Below are 16283 nucleotides of genomic sequence, written 5' to 3'. Positions count from 1 at the left end.
GTGGTTTACAAATGACATCTCAATAAAGATATACAAAATGAATAAGATTATTTTTTAAAAAAAGAATCATATGGGTCCAGAAGGAGAAGTGAGGGAGAAGGAGAGATAAAGTGTATTTAAATAAATAATAGCTGATAACTTCCCAAACTGGCAGGAGACTTGGACATCAAATTTCAAAGAGCTAACAAATTGTCCTGTTATCTCAATGTAAAAAGACATTCTTCAAGACACTTTATAATGAAACTCTCATAAATAAAAGATTTTCAGAGTTCTGAAAAGCAGTCAGAAGGAAAAAAAAAAAGAGAGATTGCAACCCTACAAAGGAACCCCCATTAGGCTATCAGAAAATTTCTCAACAGAAACCCTATAGGCCAGAAAGAGTGGAATGATATATTCGAAGTTTTGAAAAATAATTGTCAGCCAAGAATACTCTATCCAGCAAGGTTATCCTTCAGATATGAAGAAAAGAAAAATACTCTCCCAGACAAACAAAAATTGAGGGAGTTTATCACCAGTAGACCTGCCTTGCAGGAAATGCTGGAAAGAAAACAATGATCAGTAACATGAAAGAATACAACACATGGGTAAAGGTAAATATATAGTCAGACTTAGAAAACTCTAATTCTGTAATAGGAAGGTATGTTAACCACTTAATTATAGTATAATAGTCAAAAGAAAAAGGTATTAAAAATAATTACAGCTACTGTAATTTGCTAACAAATATATAATATAAAAAGAGAAAAATAGTAACATCAAAAATGGGAAATGTGAAAGTTTTTTGTAGATGATTGAAGTTAAGTTCCTATCAATTTCAAATGTATTGTTTCATCTATTAGATTTACCACCACAAAGCAAAAACCTAGAGTAAGATTTAAAAGGAGGAAACAGAACATATCACCACAGAAAATTACCAATTTACAAATGTAGGCAGAAACAGAAAGAAACAACACAGAGCACAAAACAACCAGAAGACAATTAAGATGACATTAGGGGGTTGCCTGTGGGCGTCCGACTTCGGCTCAGGTCATGATCTCACAGCTCTTGAGGTCAAGCCCTGCGAAAGACTGTGCTCACCGTTCAGAGCCTGGAGCCTGCTTCAGATTCTGTGTGTGTGTGTGTCTCTCTCTGCCCCACCCCACTTGTGTTCTGTCTCTCTCTGTCTCTCAAATATGAATAAATGTTAAAAAAAAAAAAGATGGCATTAGGCAGTCCCTTATATAGCAAGAATAACTCTACATGTAAATGGATGGAATTCACCAATCAAAAGGAAAACGGTAGCTAAATGGATAAAAAATAAAAACAAGACCCAACTATATGTTGCCTACAAGAGACTAATTTCAGCTTTAAGTGCACTAGTAGGCTCAACATGAAGGGATAGAAAAAGATATTCCATGCAAGTGGAAACCAAAAGAGAGCAGGGGTAGCCATACTTATATTAGACAAACTAGACTTCACAAAAATGGTAACAAGAGACAAAGTGGTCATTATGTAAAGATAAAGGGGTCAATTCATGAAGAAGACCGTATCATAAATATCTATGCATCCAACACTGGAATACCTAAATATATTAAGCAAATATTTATAGATCTGCCAGGAGAAATAGACAACAATATAATAATAGTTGGGGACTCTAATACTCCACTTTCAGCAATGGATCCAGACAGAAAATCAACAAGGAAATGTTGGACTTGAACCATATATTAGAACATTCCATCCAACAGCAGTAGGATACACACTCTTCTCAAGTGCACACAGAACCTTCTCTAGGATAAATCACATGTTAGAGAACAGAACAAGTCTTAGCAAATTTAAGAAAATTGAAATCAAGAAAGGATGCTGCATTTTGTCAAATGCTTTTTCTGCATCTATTGACAGGATCATATGGTTCTTATCTTTTCTTTTATTAATGTGATGTATCACATTGATTGATTTGTGAATATTGAACCAGCCCTGCAGCCCAGGAATGAATCCTACTTGATTCATTTGGGAATCAAAGTAATGTTGTCTTCATAGAATGAGTCTGGAAGTTTTCCTTCCCTTTCTATTTTTTTGTAACAGCTTGAGAAGGATAGGTATTAACTCTGCTTTAAATGTCTGGTACCATGTATCCCCTCTGACCACAATGGTAAGAAACTAGAAATCAAAAGTATGAAATCTGGAAGATCTACAAATATGTGGGAACTAAACAACACACTCCTGAAAAATCAATGGGTTGAAGAAGAAATCAAAAGAGAAATTTAAAAAAATCTCAAAACAAATGAAAATGGAAACACAACATACCAAAACCTATGAAATGTCACAAAAGAAGCTCTGAGGGGGATATTCATAGGGATAAATGTATACAGTAAGGAAGTAGAAAGAATTCAAACAAACAAGCTAACTTTACCTCAAGGAACTAGAAAAAGAAGAACAAACAAAGCCCAAAGTTAGCATAAGAAAGAAAATAAAAAAGGTTAGAGTGGAAATGAATGAAATAGAGGCTAGAAAAATATAGAAAAAATCAGTGGAACTATTAGTAGGTTTTTTGATATGATAAACAAAATTGATAAACCTTTGCTTGACTAAGAAAAGAAGAGACAAGACTTAAATAAATAAAATTAGAAATATAAGAGACATTACATCTGATCATTCAGAAATACATAGGATCATAAGACATTACCATAAACAACAAACTGTTCAGCCGAGAAGAAATGGACAAATTCTTAAAAACACAGCCTGCCAATACTGTATCAGGAAGAAACAGAAAATCTGAATAGACCATTAATGAATAAGGAGATTGAATCAGTAATCAAAAACCTTCCAACACAGGAAATCCGAGGACCAGATGGCTTCACTGGTAAACTCTAGCAAACATTTAAAAAAGAACTAACACCAATCCTTCTCAAACTGTTCCCAAAATTGAAGAAGAAAGAAAACTTCCAAATTCATTTTACAAGGGCAGTATTACCCTGATACCAAAACCAGATAAGGACACTACAAGAGAAGAAAATTATAGATCTGATGAATATAGATGTAACATTTTTTTAACATTTATTTATTTTTGAGAGAGAGACAGAGCGCGAATGGGGGAGGGGCAGAGAGAGAGGGAGACACAGAATCTGAAGCAGCCCGGGGCTCCAAGCTGTCAGCACGGAGACCAACGCAGGGCTGGAACTCACAGACCATGAGATCATGACCTGAGCCAAAGTCGCCCGCTTAACCCACTGAGCCACCCAGGCCCCTAGATGTAAAAATTCTTGACAAAATGTTAGCAAACTGAATCCAACAGCACATTAAAAGGATTACATGCCATGACCAAATGCAATTTATCTCTGGGATACAACATATGCAAATTAATAACTGTGGAATACCACATTAATGGAATGAAAGATAAAAATCCTGTGATCACCTAAATGGGATGCAGATAAAGGATTTAGCAAAATACAACATCCTTTCATGATTAAAAACTCTCAACAAATTGGACACAGAAACATACTTCAACATAACAAAGGCCATGTATGACAAACCTACAGTAACATTATATTCAACAGTGAAGTGTTGAAAACTTTTTCCCTAAGATCAGGCGCAAGATAAGGGTGCCCACTCTCACCACTCCTATTCAGAGTAGTCTGGAGGTAGAGCTGGAAGTCCTCCAGAGCAATTAGACAGGGCAGAGATAAAAGACAACTAAACTGGAAAGGAAGAAGTAAAATTGTCATTATTTGTAAATGATATAATCTCATATGTAGAAAATTCTAAATATGCAACCAAAAAAGGAAACTGTTAGAACTAATCAACAAATTCAGTAAAAGTGTAGGAATTAAAATCATTATACAAAATTAGTTGTGTTTCTATGCACTGAAAATGACACTGAAAAAGATATAAAGAAAACTATCCCATTTGCACTAGTTTCAAAAAACCAAAATACTTAGGAATAAATTTAACCAAGAAAGTGAAAGAGAAAGAATTGGATAAAGGGGGTCAAAATGTACAAAGTTCTAGTTATGAGATAAACAATTACTGGGCGTGTAATGTATAGCATGATGAGTACAGTTAACACTGATGTACGGTGTTTTTGAAAGTTAAGAGTGAATCCTAAGGGTTCCCACCACAAGGGGGAGAGAGAAAAGCATTGTGTGTGTGTGTGTGTGTGTGTGTGTGTGTGTGTGTGTGTCTATGAGATGATAGATGTTAACTAAACTTATTGTGGTAATCACTCCACAATATATGAAGGTTAAATCATGATGCTGCTCACCTTAAACTTACACAGTGCTGTATGTCAGTTGTATCTCTGTAAAACTGGGGAAAAAGGGAAATATCTAAATAATGAAAACTACAAGACTTTGATGAAAGAAAGTGAAGATACAAATGAAATTTATCATGTGTTCATGGACTGCAATAATTAATATTGTTAAAATGTCCATACTATCTAAAGCCATCTATAGATTCAATAAAATCCCTACCAAAGTTCCAATGGCATTTTTCATGGAAACAGAAAAAACAATTCTAAAATTTGTGTGGAACCGCAGAAGACTCTAAGTAGCCAAAGCAGTCATGAGAAAGAATACAGCTGAGGCATCACGCTTCCTGACTTCAAACTATACTACAAAGCTATAGTAATTAAAATAGTAAAGTACTGGTACAAAAATAGACACAAAGACCAATGAAACAGAATACAGCGCTCAGAAACAAATCCCTGAATTTACTAACATATGACAAGAAGCCAAGAACATTCAGTGGGGAAAGGATACCTTTTTTGATAAATGGTGTTGAAAAACTGGATAACCACATGCCGAAAAATGAAATTGGACACCTATCTTTCCCCACTCAAAAAATTAACTCAAAACTGATTAAAGATTTAAACATAACACCTGAAACAATAAAACTCCTAGAAGAAAACATAAGGAAGAAGCTCCTTGAAATTGGTTTTGGCTGTTATATTTTAAGATATGACACCAAAAGCAAGGTAGCAACAGCAAAAACCAACCAGTGGGGCCACATCAAACTTTAAAACTTACACACAGCAAAAGAAACGATCAACAAAACGAAAAGTCAGCCTCTGGAATAGGAGAAAATATTTGCAAACCAAATATGGATAATATCCAAAGTATATAAGGAACTCCTACAACTCAATAACAAAAAATCAAAAAATACAATTAAAGATGGGCAATAGAAATAGATATTTTTCCAAAGAAGACCAAATGGCCAACCAACAGGTACATGAAAAAAATGTCAATATCACTAATCAGCAAGGAAATGCAAATCAAAACCACAATGAGATATCCCCTCACACCTGTTAAATGGCTACTTATCAAGAAAACAAGAGATCACAAGTGTTGGTGAAGGTGTGGCCATAAGGGAATCCTTGTACAGAATTGGGAATGTAAATTGGTTTCAGCCATTACAGAAAACATTATGGAGCTTCCTCAAATAGTTAAAAAGAGATCTACCATATGATCCAGCAAAAACAGAACTGTCATATGATCCAGCAATTCTATTTCTGGGTATACATTCACAGGAAATGAAAAGAGAATATTGAAGAGATATCTGCAATCCCATGTTCACTGCAGCATTATTCACAATAATCAAGATATGGAAATAGCTTAAGTACCAGTGGATGAATAGATAAGATGTGGTGTATGCATATATATAATGGGAATGTTATTCAGCCATGAGAAAGAAAGAAATCCTACCATTTGTGACAACATGAATGGACCTTGAGGGCATTATGCTAACTAAGTGAGATAAGTCAGAAAGAGAAAGACAAATAGTGTATGATATCACTTATATGTGGAATCTGAAAAAAGCTGTGACCTTCTAAAAACAGAAGGTAGAATGGTGGTTACCAGGGGCTAGGGACTAGGGGAACTGGGGAGATGTTGGTTTAAGATGCAAACATGCAACTAATAGATGAGTTAAGTCCTGGAGATCTAATGCACAGCATAGAGATTATTGAGAACATTACTGTATTATAAACTTCAAAGTTGCTAGAAGACTAGTCTTAATTGTTCCCACAAAAAAGAAATGATAATTATGTGATGTGACAGAGGTGTTAGGTAACACTACAGTGAGATTTATGTCACAGTGTATAAACATATCAGATCAATACATTGTATACCTTAAACAACTTACACTATGTCAATTATATCTCAATAAAAATACATTTAAAAACTAGGTTAAAAGGGGAAAAAATGATCATTTCAATAAAGAAAGCATTGAACAAAATCCAGCATCCATTCCTGATCAAAACAAAACAAGGCTAAACCAGCATCCTTTAGGCCTTTGGCCTTAGGCCTTTGAGGCCCCACCAAGTCCAAACTGGGCATGCCATTTACAATCTTCAGTAGCATCCTGAGCTTCCTCCATCAGAGTCCTCAAGCAACAGAGCTCTGAGCTCTACCTTCTGGCTGAGTCATCATGCCTCAAACTTCAGCCTGCTATGTGGCCTCAAAGGAGCTACACAGATATCTGGAAGCTGAATAAATGGATAAATTTATAGGCTAAGATTTACAAAACATTCCTTAAAGAAGAATAAAAAATAATTAGAAGACCTGTTTCTTACATGTGCTTATTTAAAATGTATGATCTACCAAATTCAAAAACAAAAAGAGATAGAATAAGATTCATAGTAAAAACACATACACATGTAAACATAGAAGTTAATTTTTTAAGCTGTTGGAAACCTTACAGTTAAAGCAGGGAGATAAGTGTACCAGGAATTAAGGACAAGCTTATTACTCCAATGAGGCACTACATTGAACTTTGAGCTCCCTAGTATCCAAAGCAAAAACAGGAATATATCAGAGGTGACTGTAGAATTCTCACTGGCTCATAAAGGAAGGCAGTGCCTGATGAGCAGCAGAAACAAGCTGCTTACAGAGATAAAAAGTTACTCAGGGAAGAATTGTATGATTGCCATGCCAACAATTGGGAACCTTTCAGATAGTAATACCTACAGATATATGCTTGCTAAATTGATCTGTGCATTCAGCAAGCCCCCCACTAGCATGACAAGAAGAGTTTGAGTTGCACAGCCATGGATACCCATAAGGAATGGGTAGAATGGGTAGAAGACTGTGTGGAATGTTGATTTTAAAATGGGCTCTGGAGGCCGATGGGAGAGACTTGATGTGTGGTCTGTTGACCACAGAAGATCCACTACCTAGACAAGGCAAGGCAGGGTTTGAGGAGCTGCCGTATTCCCCCAAGAGCAGCAGGTAGGATGGCCTCTGAACTGCATACAGTAGGGGTGCATCCCAGCTAGGTCAGGGAGCCACAGGTAGAGGAAGACCAAAGCACAAGAAACTTGTCTCATAGAGGAAGGATGTCAAGGATTAGGTCAGGTCAGTTCTTCTGAAAGTAAATAGGTAAATAACAACCTAGTTAATAGATCTTGTGTACTTACTGTTTAAATAATATATACTGTGCCAACTCTCAATATACTCTCTCTCAACTTCAAATTCGCCCTTCATCACCTACTCATGAAAATTAAGATGGGCCCTTTAAATATTTTTTCTTTGCCAGCTGGCACAATATTAAGTTTTGTCAGTTGAGAGCACTGGGAAAAGGCGTTCTCCTTCCAAGTTCCAGCAGGCTCCTACAGCACTTAGGTGTCTGTGTAATGGAGACACCTCCCTGAGAACAGCCTTCCTGGCCCCTCTAAGGTGGATTTCCAGCAGGTTTCCCATGGTGGCACCACAGAAACCATGCTGTGAGCCCTGCAAGGACTGTGGGCCCAGGGCGCTCCTTCTCAGCCCCAGCAGTAGTGGCTGCTCCTTGTAGCTGCTATTGCTATAGACTCTGGCATTTTCTCTGCTTCTTACTATCCAAATTATCTTTAATTCTATTACAGTTGGTAATTCTTCATATTAAAATTTCCCTATTCATTGTGTAGTTTCTCTCTCCTACTTCTGGCTGATATAGCATCTGTTAGAAACATTTTCTCCAGCTATTAAAAAAAGTCTTGTATGGAGCTCACAAACACCATTTTTAATGCCCACAGATTGACATCATCCATCCAGCTGACAGCTGAGTGGACTGTGTGCCAGACTCTGAAGGACACAGACCCTAACCTGAAGGATTTTGTGATGTAATGAAAAGCTCAAGCACATAAACCAACAATAAACCATCTAGGCACTCTGATGTAGGAATATATTTTGTGGGAGCTCCAAGAAGGGAGTCCTGTCAACATCAGGACCCTGCTGGTCCAGCTATTCTGTCTCTCCCCCAACCCCAGCCAGCACACCTGCTCAATGCCCAGCACTGTATACTTTGACCCCTGCATTGGGGGTCAGCCACCCCCTCTCCACAGGATGAGGAGAGCTCAGGCCCAACTGGCTCCCAGAACCTCTGCAAATCTCTGTCTTTGGTTCAATCTCCCAGGACAGCCCAGGTCCCTAGGAGTAAGCTGAGGGTTGGACAAGGAACATTTGTGTGTGCATGCAGAGGGGATGAGGGGCAAGTTGGGGCTGTTGGGCAAAAGATCCACAGTCCTGTGCATATAGGACCCTTGGTCTGAATAGAAACAGGAAGGCACTGGTGTCCATTTGTGCTCCTGCCAAAGGCACCAAATCATCCTGAGCCTCTCCCTAAATCCTTATACCCACAGCACTGACTGCTCTCACATCTCCCTGCCTTACATATGGTTGATATGTCCTGCCTCTGTCTCCCACCTGGGAAATTCTTCTCCCCTGCTCCACCTCCCTACCCCAGTAAGATATCAAATAAAAAAATTTAAAAAAACAAATACATGCTTAGTAAGGAAAGACTTTATTCCAAGGATTGTTGCAAGAACTGGAGATAGAGACTGTTGCAATAGGGAGAATGTTCTGTTCATGACATCTGTGTAGCTCAGGGTTAGGCAAAAAGGGCAACAACCCCAAGGACCAGGGAACCCATGTGGAAGCCTCTGGAGATAGGTTTGAGCAACTGGACAGATAGTGTTCCATCAGCCAGACAAGGGTACCCAGGAGGAGGAGTGGGAAGTGGACACGAGGAGGCCCATTTGGGACTGCTGAAAAGTTGGTACCTGTGGGCCACATAGGCAGTATTTCCAGCAGATGGTTAGAAATATGGGTCTGGTGCTTGGTTGAGAGATGAAGGCCACAATACAGATATGGCACCACCGACATGTGGCTGAAGTGAGCACACACAGGGGGACTGAGGAGGGGAAGGGGAAGGAAAGCTGAGGATAGAACACTGGTGACATCATCTTTCAAGTGATTAAGGGAGCAGGTCCAGTGCAGGAGTGGAAGAGAAATAGGTGAGAACAGGGCTTAATCTTCCGGACTTTGTCTCAGCATCTTGAGAGAGATGATAGAAACAACTACCTTTTGGAGCATTCTAAGGATCGATGAAACAATTATGGCAACATAATGCACCTGGATAGTGTCTCACACTTCATTACATTAAGTAACACACAGGTCCAAGGCTCAAGAAAAGCAGGGATTTCTGCTCATTCATTACTGTTACTCCTAAAGGCACTATATAGACAATAGAGCCTCAGGAAGATCTGAATGGATGGCTTCTTCCTTATCTGGATGTGGGCCTGGAGTAAACCATTTGGCAAACGGGTCACAGTCCTGTCATCCAAAAGGAGAGATGCTAATCTGTCCATCTTAAGTCATCAGAGAAAACTATCAAGATCAACAATTTATCTAAAGCTAGAGATTATTTTTATGGTTGGTCTGTCATTGCTTTTGCTTATGCACGCCAGGCACTATTTATTCATGTATTTATTTAAAGTTTATTTATTTTGAGGGGGAGGGGCAGAGAGAGAGAGAGAATCCCAAGCTGACAGCACAGAGCTCAACAGTAGGCTTGATCCCATGAACTGAACCGTGAGATAATGACCGGAGTCGAGATCAAGAGTTGGATGCTTAAACAATTAAGCCACTTAGCTAACCCCCACAAGGCACTGTTTAAGGTCATATGTGGCACTGAAGTATAAAGTAATCACACATCTTGTTTTTACCCAAATGATAGATTTCTAAAAGAGATGGAAAATTTTCCTTAAGTCAGTCATCTCTGAGAATATCCTATTATACTTAGGCACACTCTTTAAAACCTCCCAAGTATTTTCTGGACAGTCTCAAATGATTTGCTAGATCTTCACCTCTTTTAAGTTGTCATTACCTACTTTGACACTGGGTAACCCCTACCTTTATTCAGAAATTAGCACAAAACTATTGCTGCTCATTAAGAAGACAGCCATCCTAAGAGCATGACCAAGACACACCGCCACATGCAACTCACAGTGATTATTTAGCAGCACCTGCTGGTGGGAATCATAAACACCCTGGATTTGAAATGGAAATTTTTTTAGTTATGGCAAACTGTATATACTCTCACTAGGAACAATCTAGCACTGAAGGAAGATTTTATTTTTTGTTATTGTTGAATGTGGAGGGGCAAAAAAATGGCCCACGTTTAAATGGATGGTTCTATGATGGAAGGATCTGAAAACTCGATAGACCAATGTACACTGTGAAGTGTGTGCAAACGTGTGAACTGGGGTCCACAAAATGAATGGCAATACAGTGACCTATCCTATTTGTTATTGTGCTATTCTTCGTATCTTTAAAAGAAATATTAGACACATTTTTCCTCTTGGAAAATACAGTTGAGTTTTATTTGCATCTGCTAGTCAAAAACAGAAAAAACATCTATCTTCTAAAGCAGAAATTTTGATGTGGAAATATTGAAAATATTGATCAAACCATGTACCAAGGCTGTCCAATGGGATGAAATGGGTGTGACATAATGTCTGCATTCCAGTGATATTCTCCACTCAATGTCACATTCACTTATTTTTTTTTACAGAACAGCTTTAAAAACATTTTTTAAAAAGAAGCTCTTAGCAAATAGAAATTGATAAGTATTAGAGTGATACAGTGTCATAGGAACTATGAATTCACTAGATTCATGCAAACACAAGTTCTAACCCCTACCATAAAACACCCTTTACTATGACCAAATTAGAGAAAAGGAGATCCTGAGAGGAGCTTTCAAAAATTTCCCATGTACTGATATTCCTGAAATCCCATCAAACTTGTTCGAATCTTGAAGAGTTTTGTTCTTTATGCTTCTTTTTAAAGTTAATATTTTTGTCTATGTGGGGTAACACTGTTAAAACACTGAAATTAACAACTCTGCAATAAGAAACCAGGAATGAACAGAAATAAGTGAGGAATACAGTGTAAGCCCTGGAGAATATTACCTGGCTTTGGCAGGGGGAGATAATCTGCCCTCTTTCTTTAGGTGTCTAACCTAAGGGACATTATAAGTGGTTTTCAGTTTCCAGATGCCCAAAAATAAATTACCCTCAGCTCACTTCTTCCTGGAGACATTCTATTGACAAAGCTGTGTTGGTGTGTAAGACTGTCAGAGCCAAGTCTTGTGGGAAAGACTTAGAAATGCCTGTTGTTGTTGTTGTTGTTGTTGTTGTTGTTGTTTTGTGTTTTATCCTGGAGCAGACGCGTGTTACAGCAGGAGACAAGGAGGGTCAGTAACACCTTTCCACCTGCTTCCTTAGTCAAATAGGCATACAGACATTAGAGCAGTCTGAAAATTACTAAGTGCTTTAAAAGCAACTGAGAGCTCAGAGGGCACCAGAATAAGCAACTGTATGGACCAGTGCACTGAAATGTCTAGGACCAAAAGTTTCTTGTTTTTGTGTTTTACCTGATTGAAGTCAGGTGAGTTGGTAGTAGATATAATTCTGAAAAGACCTGCACACATCAGCACTGCTTGGGGTGGGGTGCGGAGGTGGTGATTCTCCCTAATTCTGGGATTCATTTAACAAGCTCATCTGGCTCTCACATTTAGTCTTTGTCAGCAATAAAGGTGACATTTTGGCCTCCAGCTGCCAGTTTTACTTTTCAATTTCTTTCAGAACTCAGGTGAGGAAAATGGGGGGCTATTTATCAGGCCTCAGAATGTGCTACTTTCCCTCCCTCCCTCCCTTCCTTCTAAACACTTGAAGTACTGCAGAAAGCGTACATATAAATGCACAGCCTGACAAATTTTCACAAAACAGTAGCACCCATGTAACAAACACCAAGATCAAGAAACTTACCAGGACCCTGGAATGTTCCCCCAGGCCCTCTCCCGTCACCATCCTTACCTGGAATAACCGCTATTTGGACTTCTAGCTACACAGATTCAATATAGGTGGGTGTTGTGGCTTGGTGTCTTGTGGGTTTGTTTAGCTGTGCACTTGGCTTTACACTTCTAGACTTGGCAGAATTTAAGATTTAGGGAGCCTGCTGCTTTTAATTTGTGGGTAACAGCTACTTGTAGCTAAGAGAGGCAGGAATTTCAGCAAGGGTCAGAAGTCTCACTTGGGTCTCATGGGGCTAAAATCAAAGAATTAAATCAAAATCAAAGCACAGCTGAGTTCCTCCTGAAGGCTCTAGGAGAGAATCCGTTTCCTTACTTTTCCCAGCTTCTGCAGGTGCCCTGTACTCCTTGGCTGTGACCCCTTCCTCTGTCATCAGAGCCAAGAGTGGCACTTCTCTCTGACCTGTTTCAGTGGTCACATCTCTCTCCGACTACAGCCAGGAAAGGCCCTCAGCTCTAAAGAACTAAGTGATTAGACTAGGCCCACCTAGTCTGGAGAATCCAGGACCATCACCGCAACTCAAGGTTGTACATCTATTGTCTCTTTTGCCAGCTCAGGCTACATATTCCCAGGTTTGGAACATTAGGGCACAGACATCATTGGTGGTGGGGTTGGGGGCGGGGGGGAGAGGGAAACACTGTTCTATTTACCACAGGGAGAGAAGTGAAAGAATGCTTTCCTCTTTAAATGTCTGGTAGGATTCTAGGGTGAAGCTATCTTGGCCTAAACTTCATGAAGATTTTAATTATGGATTATTTCTTATTATGAAATTTCCTATTAATTTTTTATCAGTAAGCTATTTTTAAAATGAATTTATCATTTCTTCTGTATTTTCAAATTTATTGATGACACTTTAATGCCTAACAGGATCTGTAGTGACATCTTCATTTCCATTGCTTTTGCCTTTAACTTTTTAAGAAAAAATATCAGGCTTATTGAGGTATATGGAATATTTCCACCACTCTAAGAGATTTCCTTGTGTGCATTTGAAGTCAATCTTCCTCCCTCAGCAGGCCCAGCAACCACAGCTGATTTCTGTCCCTATGGTTTTGCTTTGACAAAAATGTCACATAAATGTAGTCATATAGCCGTTTGTGTCTGGTTTGACTTAGCAAAGTACTTCTGGATTTATTCATGTATCTACATGTATCAGTGTGCCCCTTTTCATTGTATGATGAACTACAACTTGTTTATACATTTATCAGTTGATGGACATTTGAGTTGTTACAAGTTTGGTAGATTATGGAAAAAACTGCTATAAACATTTAAGTACAGGTCTTTGTATGGACAAATATTTTCATCTATCTTGAATACATTTTTTAGGACTGGAATTGCTGGGTTTTATGGCATGGCAGGTAGAACAATGTCCTCCTAGAGATCTGAATCCCCAGAACCTTTGAATGTTAGGTTGCATGGCAGAAGGAAACTAAGGTTGCTAGCCAGCAGATGGGTAAATGCTGCTAGTGGGCCCCATGTAATCACCAAAGTTTCTTAAGGTGGAAGAGGGAGGAAGAGAAAAAGGTCAGACTGAGGCCATGTGAGGATTCAACTCACCACTGCTGACTCTGAAGATGGGGGAAGCAATCATGAGCCAAGGAATATGGGCAGCTTCTAGAAGCAGGAAAAGGCAGAGGATTCTCCCCTAGGGCCTCCAGAAGGAACAGATCCCTGGCCACACCTTGATTTTAGCCCTGTGAACCCCATGTCAGCCTTCCAGCCTGCAAGAATGTAATACAGTGTTTTTTAAGTCAATAAGTTTGTGGCAATTTGTTAGAGCAGTTGTAGAAAACTAACACATATGGTGAGGGAACAGGAAGCTGGCCGACTTTCCAAAATGACTGAACCATTTTGCATTCCCACCAGCAATGCAGTGTTCTAGTCATTCCACAACTCCCCACCTTCATTTTCATAATGTCAGGTTTGTTGTTTTCAACTCTAGCCATTCCAAGCCTCTTTCCTTTCTTCTTGGTTGTTCTTCCCTTGGTTTTTTAATCTTAATATATCTTTTAAAAATATAAGAAATTTGGATTTTTTTTCTATTTCATTAATTCCTGTTTTCATCTTTATTATTTTGCTTTGGGTTTAATTTACTATTCTTTTCCTAACTTCTTGAGATGAATGTGTACAACATTGGTTTTCAGCCTTTTTTCCCTCCTAATACTAGCATTTAGGATTATAAGTTTTAGCCTTTTTTCTCTTCTAATGCTAGCATGGAGAATTATAAATTTTGAGCCTAAGCATAACTTTAGCTGTTTCTCACAAGTTATGATATAGGTTTTCATTATCATTCAGCTCAAAATATTTTTCAAATTTCCTTTTTGATTTCTTCTCTGACCCATGGGTTACTTAGAAGTTTATTTGCTAGTTTCCAAATATATGGGAATTTTTGTTACTACTGATTTCTATCTTAATTATATGATGATCAGTCTACATGTAACTCCTTCAGAAGGTACTCAGGCTCACTTTGTAGTCAAATGTCCTGGTCAGTTTTCATAAATCTTCCCAGTGGGCCTGAAAGCAGTGTGTGTTCTGTGATTTGGGGTATACTGCTCTATAATTAATTGTTCTCCAGGCCAATGTGGTTGAATGTTTTCTTCAAGGCTCCCATATTTGTACTAATATTGGTCCGCTTGGTCTATCATATACAAAAGGTGTAAAGAAATCTCCCAGAGTATGGATTTGCACACTTCTCCACATATTCTCATCAATTTTTGCTTTAAATATGCTCACAGAGGCTGTAAGGTACATACAAATTTGTTGTTATATATTCTTGTATTTGAAGGTCTATCTCCAACAATACCTTTGCATTAAAGTTTTTTTTTTTTTTTAATATATAGAAAATATAGCTACACATTAGCTTTCGGTTAGAGTCTGCATGATGTACCTTTTCCTATCTTCTGTCTATGAAGACAGAGAAAGTTTCAGGCCTCTCATAAAATGATTATAGCTGATTTTTAAAGACTTTGTCTAAAAAAATTACAGCATGTAATCAATGTGATAACATATTTACTTGGGTCTACATCTATCCCATTTTTAAATGTTTTCTGGTTGTCATACCTGTTTTATTTTCTTTGCTTTCTTTTGAATTATCATTTATTAGACTAGTGTTCCCTCTGCCAGTTTGAAAGTTACACACTTTACTGTGTTTACGTGCACTCTTATGAAGTCTCATGTTACTGGGCTGACTGGGACTCATTCTCCTCCCAGTTAATGGAAGAACCTTAGATGACTTGATTTATCCCACTCCCCCAATTTATATGCCACTCTAGTCTTGTGTTTTAGTTTTCTGTATATTTCCAACTCTTTAAGACATTATCATTGTTTTACAGTCATTATTCATTTAGATTTATCCATTTGGTTACCACTTCCATTACCATATATACCTTTCTGCATCCGTATTTTTTTAAACACTACTTATTTATTCTATTACACAAGAACTGCTCACCTGTTTTCAGTATGGAGGTTCCTCAAAAAATTAAAAATAGAATTACCCTATGACCCAGCAATTGTACTACTAGGTGTTTGCCCAAAGGATACAAAAATACTGATTCGAAGGGGCACATGCACCCCAACGTTTATAGCAGCATTATCAACAATAGCCAAATTATGGAAAGAGCCCAAATGTCCATCGACTGACGAATGGATAAAGAAGATATGGTATAGAATACTACTTGGTGATGAAAAGGAATGAAATCTTGCATTTGCAACAACATGGATGGAACTAGAGAGTATTATGCTATAAAAAATAAGTCAGTCAGAGAAAGACATACATTATTTCACTCATATGTGGAATTTGAGAAACTCAACAGATGAACACAGGGATAGGGAAGGAAAAAATAAGAAAAACAGAGGGAGGCAAACCATAAGAGATTCTTAATACAGAGAACAAACTGAGGGTTGCTGAAAGGGAGTTGGGTGGGAGGGAGGATGTGTTAAATGGGCTCTGGGCATTCAAGAGGGCACTTCTGGGATGAACACTGGATGTCATATTTAAGAGTTCAGGTTCTACTCCGGAAACCAAGACTACACTGTAGTCTTGAATTAAAAAAAAAAACTTTAATTAAAAAAAAAAAAAAAAAAAAAAAAAAAAAAAAGAACTGCTCACCTGGACTGCAGTCTCTCTACTGAGTCACCCTGCCCAAGCCAGTTCCAGCTCCTCCAATACATCTTTTCTGCTAACTCT

The sequence above is a fragment of the Panthera uncia genome (assembly GCF_023721935.1).
Source record: "Panthera uncia isolate 11264 chromosome A3 unlocalized genomic scaffold, Puncia_PCG_1.0 HiC_scaffold_11, whole genome shotgun sequence".
Taxonomy (NCBI): Eukaryota; Metazoa; Chordata; class Mammalia; order Carnivora; family Felidae; genus Panthera; species Panthera uncia.
Note: the sequence above shows the minus strand (reverse complement) of the source record.